General features: G+C 43.3%; 1 pseudogene; it reads left to right on the top strand.

The window, feature by feature from the left end:
• The first annotated feature begins 5,784 nt into the window (after positions 1-5,784).
• Positions 5,785-6,194, top strand: LOC112407493 (cyclin-dependent kinase 2-associated protein 2-like; annotated as a pseudogene).
• Positions 6,195-15,595: the final 9,401 nt, after the last annotated feature.

Here is a 15,595-nt window from a genome sequence, read left to right as displayed (position 1 = left end):
TCCCGGACCGGGACACGAAGCCGCGTCCCCTGCATCAGCAGGCGGACTCTCAACCACTGCGCCACCAGGGAAGCCCCATGTTTCTGTTTTAAAACAATATAAATTCAGCCTGGTGGCCCGCCTTATTCACACAATCAGCTCTAAATGCCTTTTTGGTTTAAAAAGTAAAGATTTATCACCATTGATGATGTTTAGAAAGGATACAATATAGGCTCATCATCATCACCATCATCACTATATACACTTATATAAGCTGCTACTAATTATTGAATTAAATTAATTAATTTATATTATTAATTTATAAATTAATTAATTAATTATAATTAATTAATTTATATTATTATTTTATTTCATTTCCATGCCAACTTTGTGAAGCAGGTATTGGCATTATTCCCATTTTACAGATGAGGCCATTGAGTGCTAGACAGGTTAGGAAACTTGCCCAGAGGTCACACAGCCAGTTCTTGGTAAAACTGAAAAAGAAATCATATTCGTTTTCTAAGGCTGCCATAATGAAGTACCACAAACGGGGAGGCTTAAAACAGCAACTGTTATTGTCTCACAGTTCTGGAGCCTAGAAGTCTGAAATCAAGGTGTCAGCAGGGCCGTCCTCTCTGTGAAGCCTTATGAAAGTATTCTTTCTTGCCTCTTCCAGCTTCTGGTGGCCCCGGGGGTTCCCTGGCCAGCAGCTGCGTAACTCCAATCTCCACTTCCACCTTCACACGGCCTTCTTCCACCTGTGCCTACGTGATGCTGTGTCTTTAAACAGCATTCTCCCTGTGCGTCTGTGGCTGTGTCCAAATTTCCCTCTTCTTATTAAGAACACCAATCATATTGGATTAAACCAACCGTAATGACTTTGTCTTAACTTGATTACATCTGCAAAGACTATTTCCAAGTAAGGTGATATCTCATCCACAGGTTCTGGGGGTTAGGACTGTTAAATATCTTTTTTTTTGGTGAAGGGGGATAGGGACACTATACTACCCATAACAAAAATCCAGTCCGTCTGGTTGTAGAATCCATTTTTTCATGGATTCTTCCCTGGAGGCAAATTCCTGAAAGGTTTTGCTCAGTGGGAGTGAACAGACTCTTGAGGGATGCACTCTGCAGAAAAGGGTGCTCATTGAGGTACAGGATTTCCAAACTGTTTATCCATCACCTGACTCTACAGAGACCGTTCAAACCCACCAACAGACCAGGACTCTACTAAACAAAGAAAATAAGTCTGTACCAAATTCTGACTCGGGGTTCCTTTTACTCCCCAACTTTCACCAAAACTCCTTGGCTCCTAACGGTCTGCAACAAGAGAAAGCAGGGGCTTCCTCTACGGACTTGTTGCCCAGAGACTGCGTGGATGGGGCAGTTGCTAGAGAGCTACGTGGCTGCTCTTTGAGGGGCAGGGGGTGAAGCTGCTGAATCGACAGGGTCTGGGCGCTGCAGCCTGGGAGAGCTTCACCTGTCTCAACTCCTCTAGGCACAGACTCCTGCCACTAGACTGCTGGAGTAGCCAGACTGGAATCTTTTTAAAGGTTAGCAACTTTGCCTGATGCCATCTGTCTCTCTCTCTCTTTCTCTCTCTCTCTCTCTGTGTGTGTGTGTGTGTGCGTGTGTGTGCTTGCTCCTGATTCTGTACAATGTGCAAATTTAGAGCTTCCTTGGAACAATGCCGAGGGAGCAAACCTCAGCTCTGGCTTTCAGTCACCCCCAACTCTTTGTGGCAGCAGGGAATGGTTGGAGAATACAATGACATGAGTAACTGGGACAAAATTTTACACACTACTAAGGGACCCTTAATTTTTCTGTTGGGGAAATTGAGGACTACAGAATTTAGTGCCCGACCAAGGTCACACAGCTAGTGAGAGGCAAAACTGACACTAAGCCTTAGGTCTCTCTGATTCCCAATCTAGAGATCTCTTCAATAAATTAATGAATCAGTGCATTTTATAAACCGTTTCCTTTTCAAAGGGCTTTCAAAAAGCATTTCATCTTTTCCTCCCCATCACGTAGTAATAAGAGAATTGATTCGAATCCATTAAGAGTAGCTCAGCGCCTGGCATATGCCCTTCGTACAAACCAACCAGGATTCAATTCTGCAAACGTTCTCTCTCAAGTCTCACATATTTTTGTTTATTCCTCTGTACCTTTGTATTCTGTTCAGGGTTAGCAAAGTTCAGAATTTGTTTTCCACGCAATGGATGGTTCGGTTCCTGATAAGGGTTCCATGCTCTCCGATGCTTCCTGGAACTCACTACGGCAATAGACCCCAAGGCGGCTGCCCACGTGCTTACGACCAGCAGTTGTTGCCTTTATTACTTTAGAGTCCTCATCTCCCTCTGTTTCCGAGCTCATCTTTCTACCCCTGGCAGTTGTGGCTTTTGCCATTGCTCTGCCATAAGATATCCGAAAAGAACACAGGCTCTGAGTCATATAGATGTGGCTTTGAACCTGGCTCTGTCACTGAGCACATGACATCTGTGTTCCCACAGGTACAAAATATACCACCACAACAGAAGATACGCAACCTTTCTTAAAAAGGTGTGATGGGGGGGCTTCCCTGGTGGCGCAGTTGTTGAGAGTCCGCCTGCCGATGCAGGGGACACGGGTTCGTGCCCCGGTCTGGGAAGATCCCACATGCCGCGGAGCGGCTAGGCCCGTGAGCCATGGCCGCTGAGCCTGCGCGTCCGGAGCCTGTGCGTCCGGAGCCTGTGCGCCGCAACGGGAGAGGCCACAACAGTGAGAGGCCCGCGTACCGCAAAAAAAAAAAAAAAAGGTGTGATGGTTAACAGGATAACAAAGGTTGAGTGCCTGGCACATAGTAGGTATTCAATAAATACTAGCTCCCCTCTAAGAAACCACATGGGAAGGTTGTGTTGATGGTCCGTGCTCCTTTACCTCGGCTAATGTTTGAGGTTATTCAGATTATGAAACGATAGAGGCACATGTCGTATCAGCATTTAGAGGAGTGGTTTTGACACTCCCTGAAGGAGATGTATGGGTGGGGCAAAAGCATAGCAAAAATCCCAGCAAGACTGCATGATGTCTGAGGACCCTTCCAGCTCTGATACCATATGATGCTAGTAGTTGCTTGTGAATACTTTTTAGAAGAGCCTGAAAGAGATTAGGGCAGTAAGAGAGAGAGCTGGGGACAGTTGGAAAACTATGTATCATTGACTAAAAGAAAGAAGGTTGAATTTGTTGCACGTCAGTCATATGCCGGGTACTTCTTACTTTGTGTTTTCACAAATGTTATCCCATTTAGTGTTTGGAAGAACCTATAAGGTATGAATTATTATCCCATTTTTCAGATGACAAAATCTAAGCTCAACTTGTCCTAGTAGCTCATCTAAGTTGTGCAGCTCGTTCATGATTCAGAGAAATACGGATTCAGGTTTCACATTCCATGGTGTCTCTTAGGAAGGCTGAGCCGAGCAACATGCTGGCGGGGCTCAGGCTGAAGGTTTAGAGAAAAGGATTCAGGCAAAGCTGGGAAGCCCCAGTCACTGCTCCCTTTACCTGACTGCAGTAGCAGATGGTTTCACCGGAATAGGGACACCTGCACCCCTTTCTGGGCATTTTTTTGAGATGATAAATGACATGAGGAGACATTTTTGGGCGAAGGGATTGCAATCGATAAGACCAGGCGTCCTTGTTGGAGGGCATGGCCAGGTGATGCTGAGTAAATATTCCTGAGGTCCCATGAGATTCTCCTCCCTGACCATCGGTACAAGCCCTACGAGTGAATGCAGAGTAGATAGGCGCCCATATTTGCAGTCCATTACGGCTTATAAGCAGCCTCAACTTATTTCCAGGGGGTGAATTAGACAAAATGGCAACGACCATTGGAAATGAGAGAAATTATGTACAAGATTTATTCCTTATTCAAAACGATTTGATCTTCCTTACCATCCATGTAATTTATTTCTTTGAAGTTTGGTCTGTTTTTCTTCACAAAAGACCTATAAGACATAAGTATTTATATTTAAATGCCTTGAAAGGAAAATAAATATCCTCGCAGGGTTATCTGCTGTACAAAAATCAAATCCTCATAGGTGGCTTTGGAAAAGTCATAGTCTAACTTGGTAATTTTGCTTCTCAAGTGGCCCATTAGAATATATTTCTGATGCACTTGAAATTGGTAATTTTATTTATTAAAGGTCTTTGAGTCTATAAATGCTGACTTAAAAAAATAGAAATTACGGTAACTGTGGATGTCTTTCTCCTTGAACTTGATGATCAAGGTTGGGGGCAAATACTGGGATGAGTCTTGTTACCCCCAAACCACTCACCTAAACCATTGCCAATTTCCTTCCAGCCCAAACTAGTAATAACTTACACCTGAGTTAAGGAAATCTTCACCCTTGGTTTGTAGAGCTTGGCTGAAGAAAGAGTGGCCTGAACCTCTGGGTCCAGTGGGTGTCTCTTCTAGATGAACCATATTTCTTGGGCTTTTTCATTAGCCTTGGATGGGCGGGTACATATTTTCCTCTACCAAGGTTTCAAGAACCAAAGTAGAAAACATCTATTTTTCTTTGCTCTTCCTTTTGTTTCCATTTTATCAAATACCATCTGGAAAACATGGAGAGACATATTGTGATATATGAATGTGTTCAGCAGCATCGCTGGAATAAAGAGAGTTTAAAGCATAGTAAAGGGAAAATTATAGGATGAGCTGGTGGATTTTAACAGGCTAATGATAGGATCATCAGCCAGTTCCAAGTATTCCCTAAAGCTATATGTGTATTTAGCTGCTTTTCCTTTATTATTTGTTGAGTTTCAGGATTTATGTATGTATCTTATTGAAAACACAGAAAGATACCCTAGTAATTAAAGTTAGGCTGGCTTTTATCATCTCAATAGAATTTAGACAGCAAGTGACTATATTACAGGCAGTTGGCCTAGAGATTAATTTATGCTAGTTCCATATACATGAGTGCCTCCAAGTTTATATTATTTTAACCCAAGTCACTCCCGGGGATTGGAAGGAAAACAAATGGTTGTTTGCTGATACCCCCATGCTATATTATTGTGGCATTTGTCCTCAGCTAGCGAGATCTCTTCTTTTCCCAAAGTACCTCTAATGGGTTTGACAATAAATGCCAAGAAATTTCTTGGAGACTGCCTGTTTTATAATCGTGACAGTTTGGGGATTACAGGACAGCCAATATCTAGTCCCTATGGTGTGCATTCACTTAGAAGGGCTTGGACCTCTGCAAAACTCTTTGAAAGATCACATCCTTCTTGGGCTTTGAGTGTTTGTGTCCTGGGGTGTTTCAGGGTTGACCCTGGACAGCACTTGTGGTTATTAGTTCATGGTGTTCTTGGGAGGCGTTTGAAGTCAGCTGGAGCCCTGCTGATAGAGCTGCTGAGTGCAGCGTCGTATCGACATAATTTCATGATGTGTTTGCATCGAGGGCTCTGGTGCCCTTTCTGAGTGAGGTAAGCACTTTTGGAGCCAGTGTTGACAAAGTTATCTGCTTGTTATCCACTTTGTAGGAGGCTTTCTCTTCTCCTGTTTCCCAGATTTTTTTCCCTCTTAGTTTCTCCACCAGTGATACCTTCTGATGTGCATTATTGGTGCTTATTGTTCAACGGTTTAAAAGTTGAAATGTAGCCAGAGATTTTCTTTCCATACACCATTAATGATGTAAACCAGAGAGCTTCCTGCAAAGATAGGAAGTATTCTTTACTAAAATGCTGGCGTTTTTTCGTTTCATTAAACTAGTTTATTTATTTCATTCATCTAGGGACACTCTAGATTTCTGCGGCACCCAGGAGTTGGGGATGTCCTACAGACCCATCGCCCCCGCCCCCAGCAGCACCCCTGGGCCCGGCACCCCGGTCCCTACAGCCGGAAGTGTCCCATCGCCGGCTCGACGCCAGAGCCGCTGCCCCTTTCAGACTACTGTTTAATGACTGTGGACCGCCCTCCATGGGCTACGTGCAGGCCGTGAAACCACCTGGTGCCCAGGGCTCCCGGAGCACTTACACCGACCTGCTGCCGGTCATAGAGGAGATGGGCAAAGAGATCCCGCCCATCCGACCTACGCTGGCAGCAAGAGTGCCGTGGAGCACCTGAAGGGCCCAGGCGTGGAGCACCATCCACGCCTGGGCCCTAGGCGTGGAGCACCATCCACGCCTGGGCCCTAGTCAGAGAGTGCCTGGCAGAGACAGAGCGGAATGCCCGCACATAACAGGACTCGACTCTGCCCCAGCATCTGGACCTTTCCGGGCCACTACAGAGCACCTGCTTCTCCCTGGCCTTCGCCCGAGTTGCACTTCCCATCCTGGGCTTCCTGTCCTGTGTCCTTTGGTGGGTGGCCTCCAGGAACCAGTGGGTGACTCTCACTCCAGTCGGCAGCACTAACTGGAAACCCCCAAAGGAGTTAGCAGCGAGGTCACTGTGAATCCCACCCGTGACCTGTCAACAGTGTTGATCCAACTGGAGCTTCCTCCTTTCTGGGGCCCACACCATTCAGCACTTACCCAGGACTTCTCACCACTTTTCCCAGACCCCTTCTCCCCAGCAGGGCCTCCCTCAGAAGGCCTGTCGCCTCCCAGCCCTGTCTCCTGGGCCATGGCGACTCTTTTCTCAGTGAGTCTCTTGCTAAATATGCCCTTTTTGTATAAGTAAAAGATAATTTGGAAAAAAAAATTGATATTCATTAAATAAAAATAATATAGTTTTCCCTACATTTATTTGAAGAACTGCTCCTTTGATTAAAATCCTGAAAATCTGTAACCATAGTGGGGGAAACAGTTTCACTTTGACAGCAGTAATTGCACTGGCCTGAGAGTGATTCCTGTCCCACTACTGGAGGCTGATTCTGTCCCAGAAACACTGGACTCAGTGGAGGAATCACTGCTTTGCTTTGCCACGTGAGAGAGAGGTGTCTTTCCTCCAGCCTGCATCTTTCTGATAGCAGATCTAGTTTTGTGGGCACCTGTGAAGTCAGAATCCCAGTTCTACCACATCCCGTGTCCCTATGGGCAAGTTTCAAATTGCTCTGGGCCTTGGCTTTTTCTGTCTGTAGAAGGTTAGTTCCTTTGTCTCCAGCTGAGATGAGGATTGGGTGAGAATATGAATGGAGAAAGTCTGGCACAGTTGCCAGCCCTCTGGTGGCACTCCATCCAAGTCAGTTTCCTTTTCCCTCTGGGGAACAGTCCCCATGACTATGCTTGAGGACCATCAAGAAGCAGCCTCCACCAGGGAAGCTCCCTCCACCCTGGACCCACCCAGCAGGTGCACTCAGAGGCTGTTTCATTATCTACCACAGAGTTTGAAATTCTATACTGGTGGTCTGTCCTTTGGTTGATGGGCCAAGATGACGTCACAGTTCAGCAATAGCCATTTCTTCTCCCTGGGGCATGACTAAACTTCAGTGTTCCACTGAGGTCAGGCATGGCCACGTTAGCAGGTTTGGCCAATGACATGGGAAGGAAAACCATGACGCTGTCACTTCCGGACAGAGCCTGGTGAGCCAGTCTGTGCTTTGCCACACTCTTTCCCTCTGCCACACTCGCGGGTCAGATTCCGGTTGCTGCCAGCTGGGGTCCCCTCTGCAGTTCACCTCAATCAGCAGGTTTTCCTTTCCCCACTGAATCACACTGGACTTCCGGTGTGAGTGTGGTTTTAATCCTTCATGGCTGTAAACCCCTGAGTTTAGGGGGTTGTTTGTCAGTGCGATATAACCGAGGTGTCCTGACTGATGCAGACGATAATGATGGTTATGAGGTCTTTAAGATATTGCATTAAAATTCAAGTTGTCTTGGAAAGAGTAGCAATTTCAGCCTTTACCACCTGAAATCTTAGAGTGGGAGGGGATGAAAAGATCCAGGGAACAGCAATTGGTGTGACTGTGACACAGAGAGAAAAGTAAAGGATAGAATGCTGAAAGGAACTAGGAGAAGCTGTCAAAAACAGACTCTGCACACTTCTTCCAGTGGCCCTTTGCCAACACTGCCTGGGACCCGGAAGGGCAGAGGCTGCAGTGAGCACCTGAAGCAGAGAGCTCTAATAGGGACAAGGAAGCATGGATTTCAAAAAGCCTCTGGAGGTGCTAAGTAAATAGGTCGTGTGTTTAACTTTTAGTTTCAATAAAAACCAGGTCTTAGTCCAGTGGTTCTCAAACATGAGAATCGTCATCACCGGGAAGGGTTGGTAAAACACAGGTGTCTGGGTATCAACTCCAGAGTTTCCAGTTCAGGAGGTCTGAGGTGGGGCTCAATAATTTACATTTCTAACAAGTTCTCAGGTGATATTGATGCTGCTGCTCCAGGGACCAGCCTTTGAGAATCACTGTCTTAGTCCTACAAGGGAAATTAGGGATTCCCTCCTAGAAGTGAGAAAGGGAGACAGCTGAGAGCGAGTGGCCACCTTGCTCAGCACAAGCTTGTTCTCCAGGTGACTCCTGGATGAGTTGGCCCAGGCCAGCCCCCTGTGCTTCCTGCCCAGGATGCTACAGAGGGCGTTCCCAATTGTCTCTCCACATTGTTTGAGGATATGTCTAAGTATCACCTTCAGAAGTGTAATGAAAGGGAGGAATAGGTGACTGGCTCAAGCTTAGGAATTTTAAGCACCATAATTCAAACAGAGAGCTGAGAAAGAGGGAGTGTTTTCTTCAATTCATGGGCCACAAGACCTGTGGAGTCTCCAAAAGAGGAGGGCTTGACAAGCCATATTTTTATGGAGCCCCGTGGGTGTTAGGAATACTGAATACCGAGAAATATGTGTAAACAGAGAAGATATTAAATGAATTCTACATTCCGGAAGGGTAAAAATGCCATGAAACGTTCTCTCCCAGTTCATCAAAAAAAAAGAAATCACAGAATCTGTGAAAATATTTAGGTAGCTTACGTGGCCCTTGCAGGATTGCAGTTTTTCCCACTTGTGGTTTGGGGACCAGAAAGGAAAAGTAATCCAAGCTCTCACATAATCATTAAGAGACACATGGAAACAGGAAATGAACTATCTATTAAAAAATAAAGAACTATGTTAAAATAATTTTAAAATTGCAAAGCTAATTCATAGTTTCACAAGACAAATGAACTTTGGAATATACTCTATGCAGTGATCTAAAAACTTGCACAGCTTCTTTAAAAAAGGATGGAATAACTAAATATATATATATAGTGACTAAGCATATTTATTCTTGTAGGAAGGACAAGACTATGCCAGATAAGGAAAGTTCTTTTAAACTGAATCTAATTATCTTGAAAGGTGAAGGATAGTTTTGCCTCCCTTCTTCAAATGGTAACTTCCATTTTTGTCTCCTCTGAGTCCCACGGTGTTTTGCCAGCATTAGATTTCTGTAAACCTAAGAGAATTGACAATGTGATTGCATCCTCCATGTAAATAAAATGCAAAGAGGACTTCTATGTAAATAAAATGAGAAAATACTCTGCTTGGAAAAATAGCATAAACTCTTGCAGGAAGGAGTCTTCCACTGCTCTCAGTAAAGGCCTAAAGTAATTCTCCACATAGCTTTGTTGTATTAGCAACTCATGGTCATGAGTTGATGATGAGCACCTCAGAGTAATAGACCAATCATGGGATGATATTCATTAAAACTTGTGTCTCCTAGATAGAGGAAAACATCCAAGTGTGCTAGGGTAGAGCAAGCTAATGAATCCAGGGAGGAATCCCCCAGTGTTTGCGGTACCCACTTTCCAGGAGGTTAGATGCAACTCTCACTGAAACTTTCCCTGTTCTTTTAAGGATGAAATTGAAATTTCATAAATCTCCATGGCTTACAGAAGTGAAAAAACAGGACCAAAAATCAGTTTTCTAGGGTTCTAGTTTCATTAGTTAGGATTATGCAAGTTTGCATTATGGCTTTTGTGACCTTAGGCCCTTTGACCTTCAAGGGCTACATCATCTATGAAAAAATGATTAAAAATGATATTTTATAACTGTGTTGGTATAAGACAAAAATACTAACGGACTCATTATTGAATATTTATTTTTATCATATTCATTTTTTTCTTCTGATTTTAAAGTAAAATGAAAATAAGTTTGTGGACTCCTGAAAGTGCTGTGGGCCCTAGGTATAGTACATGCTCTGCCTAATCAGGTCCACTCCCAGACTGTGTTTGGCTGCAAATTAAAATTAAAAAACACACAACAACAACAAAAAACTTCACTAACATCTGGCTTATTAGCGCATAGTCTTCACGTAGGATAATGAGAGCTATGTGAAGCAGAACCCCAGCCAACTCACAGATACATCCATGAGCCCAGGCATACCTGGCCAATATCAGCAAAATCCCATTGACACAAGAGAAATTGTTGCTATTTTATGCCACTAAGTTTGGGGTAATTTGTTATGCGGCAATAGTTAACTGACATATAATGCTTTAGCAGCTATTACATTGAGTTGGGATTTTTTTTTCCCCATAATGCAATGTAACGCCACTGAAGGTTTTAAAAGGGGAGTGCCTGCTCTGATTTACTTTTGACAAAGTTCACTCGGCCTGTGGAGAAGAGATTGGAGGGAATCTAGAGTGGAGGACAGGAAACCAGTAGGTGGCTACTGCAATAATCCAGATGTGGAACAATGACATGATGGTGGTTAGGCCTGGGGGGAGGGGTGGAAATGGAGATGCAGAGAAATGGATGGGAATGCATAATATACATATACAAATTCTATTCTAGGTCCTGTGGAGTATGTGAAAAGGCACAAGGAATTATAAGACCATGCTGTGCCTTAATTGAAAGGATGAGAGGTAGATTGTTTCTGAAGCGAGGAATGCTGAGTTAATTAGTGGCTTTTCTGATCCCCCCCAGAAAATCCTGCTAAATGTTCCTAAACTCACTGAGGGCCAGATTCAACTTTTGAAATCTGTTTGTGGGAATCAAAGATAATGGCAGAAGCAGATGGCTGTGAAGGATGCTATGGTGTAACATTTTGTGGGTTATATTTTAACAGGATGGTAACTGAGCTTTCTGAGCTTGTCTGGTCTATTGCCCTCCTCAAAATTCTCCATCCATCTCTCTGTCTTCTCTCCATTTCTATAATTTGCAACAATTTGATTTTCTCTTGAGGAAATCTACATTCAGAAAAGTGAGAGATCGTGAAGGGGCTGCTTGTTTATCTTTAGTTCAACCAAAGAAATGCTCCAACGTAACCACACCCTGATTTCACTTTGGGGTATCACGCAATTACAACATGCCATTTCTTTATGAAATTCAAAGAAACATCTCACAAATGGATTCTTAATTCATTTCCTAGAGGCATGCAGTGTTTGCTGTGGTTATCAACAGTTTTCTTGTTCTGAGGAGTGAACTGAGGTATAGCAATAAAGCAGCTTCCTAAACACATTTGAGGCAAAATTGAAAAAAGCTTTCAAACCTCTTCAAACCACTCTCCCCACCCCAGATCATGCAAATATGGAAGGAATATACATTTTAAATCTACAAGCTTTTCAATAAATGGGAAAATATTGATCTTTCCTGGGTGATTTCTCTTTCCTTGTCCATTAACATTGATATGAAATATTAAAAATAAAGCCAAAAACTGCATTTCATTTGTACTGGAATCATTTGAACAAAATGATTTCCTTGCAAAAGTTTTCTTATATTGGACATTATTCATTCATTGTTAAAAGAAAATTAAACTGTCCAGAATAGTATGTAAGAGGGAAATCTAAGTATGGTTGAGGCAGAAAAATAAAGTTTCTGAAGAAAACCAGTGACATTCTCTTAACAATAAATATAATGTAATGTTATTTCTAGTTTTATTATATTTATATTTTGGTATGTCTTGAACTTGTCTTTATATTCAGAATTATTTATATTTCAGTATAATGTTAATGTTAGTTTGAGATTATTTGAGTGATATTTACATTCATCTGTTGATACAAATGGGAATAGATGTATTTATTTTGAGTGAGGCCTGAAAAATTGGCCAACTCATTTCTGCTTTTTTTTTCTCACAGTTTTAGTCTTGAAACTTTCATGTGTTTTGGCATCATTCAACTCTCCACTGTGCTTTTTTCCTTATTAAGAAACTTATCCCTTAATTAGCTTGCTGTCCCTTCATTTGAAACTCGGTCTATTTGATAACTCTTTGTTGCTTCTAGAACGGTTGGTGCAGGCTTGTGTGGGCTTCCATAACACAAAAGCCAGATGGACTTTTTAAAACAGACAAATTTAGTCTTGAATAGAGAACTGTGAAAATTAAAAAAAAAAAAAGAGACATGAAAAGAACCACAAAACAAAACAAAACAAAAAAAATCTTGGTACTGATAAAAACCAGTGAGAAATCACAGATTCTCAAATTAGGGGAAAAGCAAAACTTTTCCCATCTCCTTCCCCTCCTCCTCAGCCTCTACTTTTTAATTTGTTTTGGGCTCAAGCATTGAAAAGTTCTGTTCCCAATTAGAAGTGGATCACATTTGGGTCTGAGAGGGAGTCAGCTGCCTCATGATATGAGTAGAAGACAGAAGGCTGTAGATAGATTCAGAGTCCCTTTGATAACCAACACCACTCTCTCTGTGTGCTAATTTGCAGAACGGGGAAAATATTGGCATGTTGCCTTCAGAATCCCTTAGAAGAAAAGCATTAGAAATAAGAAAACATTAAAATTCTGTCCAAAGTGTTTATCTTATGGAACAAATTTATTGGGGCGTCTCAACATGTTCTGGGTATACAAATGAAACCATTTTATACGTATCCAATAACAGCCCCTTCAACTAGGCTATGTTGACCCACCTTTCCTGCTGGGAAGTAATTCCCTTAACAGCAACTTGGCCAGCTCCTCTAACTTCCCTGTCCCTTTTGGTTATGAGAACAGTCCATTTTGTTATTTAAGACTCAGTGCTATTTATTTTGATACTTCAGTCTCAAATCAGACTCAAATCTTGTATCCCATCCCCCCAACTCTCCCCCCAACACACACTGTTGTGTCTTCCACTCGATGGCTTGGAAGTTGGCAGTCTGCTCTTCATGTACTTGCCTCCTGCCTCCTCTCCTTGAACTCCTTTCTTTAGACACCAGAAGCCTCCATCGTGGCATGGTCAGCAGGGAAGGAGCAGATGGACTGGAGCGTGTGGTACAGGAAGGGGTCCTGGTCTAGTCCTCCTTCAGTCTGGTCCTTTCTGATCTTGGTGCTCTCAGTTCATGTGTCAGCCTGCATGCAGGAGGTGTATGTGTGAATGTGTGTGTGTGTGTTCATGTGTGTTCAACTTCTCCCTGGCCCCTTCTATCACTGAGAACTCCTCCTTCCACCCAGAAGGCAGTTTTATCTTGGGCTTGAGCATTAATAAACATCTCCAACCCCTTGTTTATGTTGGGCTTCTCATCGCTTGGTCCAGTGGTTATCTTGAATGGCTCCGTGGCCCCTGTCCTTCTAATTTCCATGTTGTTTCACATGGAACTGTGAGAGTTCTCTACTGCTGGAGTCCTCTTCTGTGTTTCCCAGGTCCACAGAGACTTGAGATGGGGTAGGGCTGCAGCATCTAATTTCCAGGCATATGCCAGCCCTGCTGACTGGAGCTCTGGACCTAGACAACTGCCTTCGGAAACCTCTAAGTGAACACTAGTCTCTGTACTCAAATATGCTCCCCCTGGCCGCCCCCCCGCCCCCCGCCAAGACTCCAGGTCATATGCATCAAGTAAACACTCTTTTATCCTTTTGCCTTTGCAGGTATTGGAACATAGAAAGGAAAGCATGCCATACTTCTTGTTTCCTAGCACGTTCTCTCAATAGCTTTCAAGGCCCCATTCCTGTGGCTGCACCAGAGGAGAACTTGAGACCTGCAGCCTATCATGTACCCCACCAGTCTCCCTTTCTCAGCGTCACCAACAGTGTTTACTCACGATTCTCTTGGAGACTGCCTTACTTGGCTTTGGGGAGAGGGAGGCACCCTCCATGGCCACAGAGACATGAGGGAAGAGACTTTCATCATGAACACGGACTTCACCAAAGACTAGTTACTACCCATCCATCTTCAACTCAGTTCATTTCTTAATTTGACTGGGGACAGTTCGGAGATGGAGCCCTCTGGGAAAGTGCTTATCACCAATAGTTTCATGCTCAGCTTTGGACCTTGGCCATGTTTCTGGGACAACAGGAAACATCCCTGTCTACATCCTATTATATCAGTGTCATACTTTGTAATTTATCGTCTTCTCTTGAACTCACCAAACTCTTCCTGGTGTTCTTCTCCTCATCCCATGCTGGTTCAGACGGGGGTTGTGAATAGAGCCAGCAGTTCCCCAGGCTTACAGACTGGGACTCTAACCCTGGCCAGTTACCCACAAATTATGTCCACAGGCCTTAACCAGGACATCATGGTGTGAGGGAAAGGACAGTCATAACATAGGTCTGAACCTTGGCTTGTAGATCCAGGGCTGACCGTCTGTGACCATGATCTCTCTAGTCCTCTAGAAATCTTCATTCTTTGTTGTCCTTCATTTCTAGAACAAAAGTTTGGCATAGATTAATGATTACCAAACTTCTTTTGAGTAACAGAAGCCATTTTTCAAATTGGCTATTGAAATCTAGATCCTCCTTAATTCCCAGCTGCAGTAGTCCTTAAGGCGTCTACGTGAAGCATGAGGGCTCCACGGTACAAAATCTGAGACCTACTGAAGTAGAATCTCATATTGCTCTCCTTTCAACTTTAAAATTATTTTGAGTGTGGCTATCTCTGCAAAGACAGAGCCCACTGCTAACACACAACTTCATGTTTATGTCTGACTTTCTGAATGTCAATTTCATATTGGGCTCACGATCAGAAAGGCCATCACTCTGCATATTTTCAAATTGTTACGGATGCTTTTAGAAATCAAAGGTTGTTGATGTTTATGTCTACCCCATTTTATTTGCAAAGTTAATACTTTAAAAACTGCTGCTTTCATAGCTTTTCCCCATGAGCTGGACACTAGTCTCTTGAGAGGCGATCTGAAACAAGGAGCTTCCTGGACAAAAAAGTTGAAAAAATGTAGCATTCCATGTCCTCCTCTTAGAGATTTATGAAGGGCTCAGAGAAGTTTTGTGGAAAGCAACATGTTTAACTCAGTATTTCCTAAACATGTGACCACAGAACCCATTGCTTTCCCATATAACATTAATTAACATCCCGTAGAAACAGTGTTCCTTCTAATACGTTCTGCAAATCATTGCCTTTGAGGAGAGATCAACACGCTTCTTCTGTAAAGGGCTGGATGATAAATACTTTAGGCTTTGTGGGTTTCACTGACTGTTGCAACTACTCAGCTCTGCCACTGCAGTGCAAAAGCAGCCATAGCCAAGATCTAAACAAATGGGTGTGGCTGTGTTCCAATAAAACCTTATTTATCAAAACAGGCAGTGGTACAGGTTTGGCCTGTGGGCTGTGGCTGCTGCCCCAGTTCCTCCATTAAACAAGTGAGATTTATTCTGACTAGGGAAGGTATTATCACAAATAGCGAAATAATAGCTTAGTTCTTTTCTAAGCTGTTCAAATTTTGCTGAACTTCAGAGACTAAGCCACTGAGGATACCAGACTTCCCTGAACCTCTTGAAATTCGGAGCTGGCTAAGAGACTCATTTCGTGCTCCCTCTTTTACCAGATATCTATCTAGCTGTAAAATCCTTGCCCAGCTCTTGAT

The sequence above is a fragment of the Neophocaena asiaeorientalis genome, unplaced genomic scaffold, assembly GCF_003031525.2.
Source record: "Neophocaena asiaeorientalis asiaeorientalis breed wild unplaced genomic scaffold, Neophocaena_asiaeorientalis_V1.1 scaffold133, whole genome shotgun sequence".
Lineage (NCBI taxonomy): Eukaryota > Metazoa > Chordata > Mammalia > Artiodactyla > Phocoenidae > Neophocaena > Neophocaena asiaeorientalis.
Note: the sequence above shows the minus strand (reverse complement) of the source record. Positions and strands in the feature narration are given on the sequence as shown.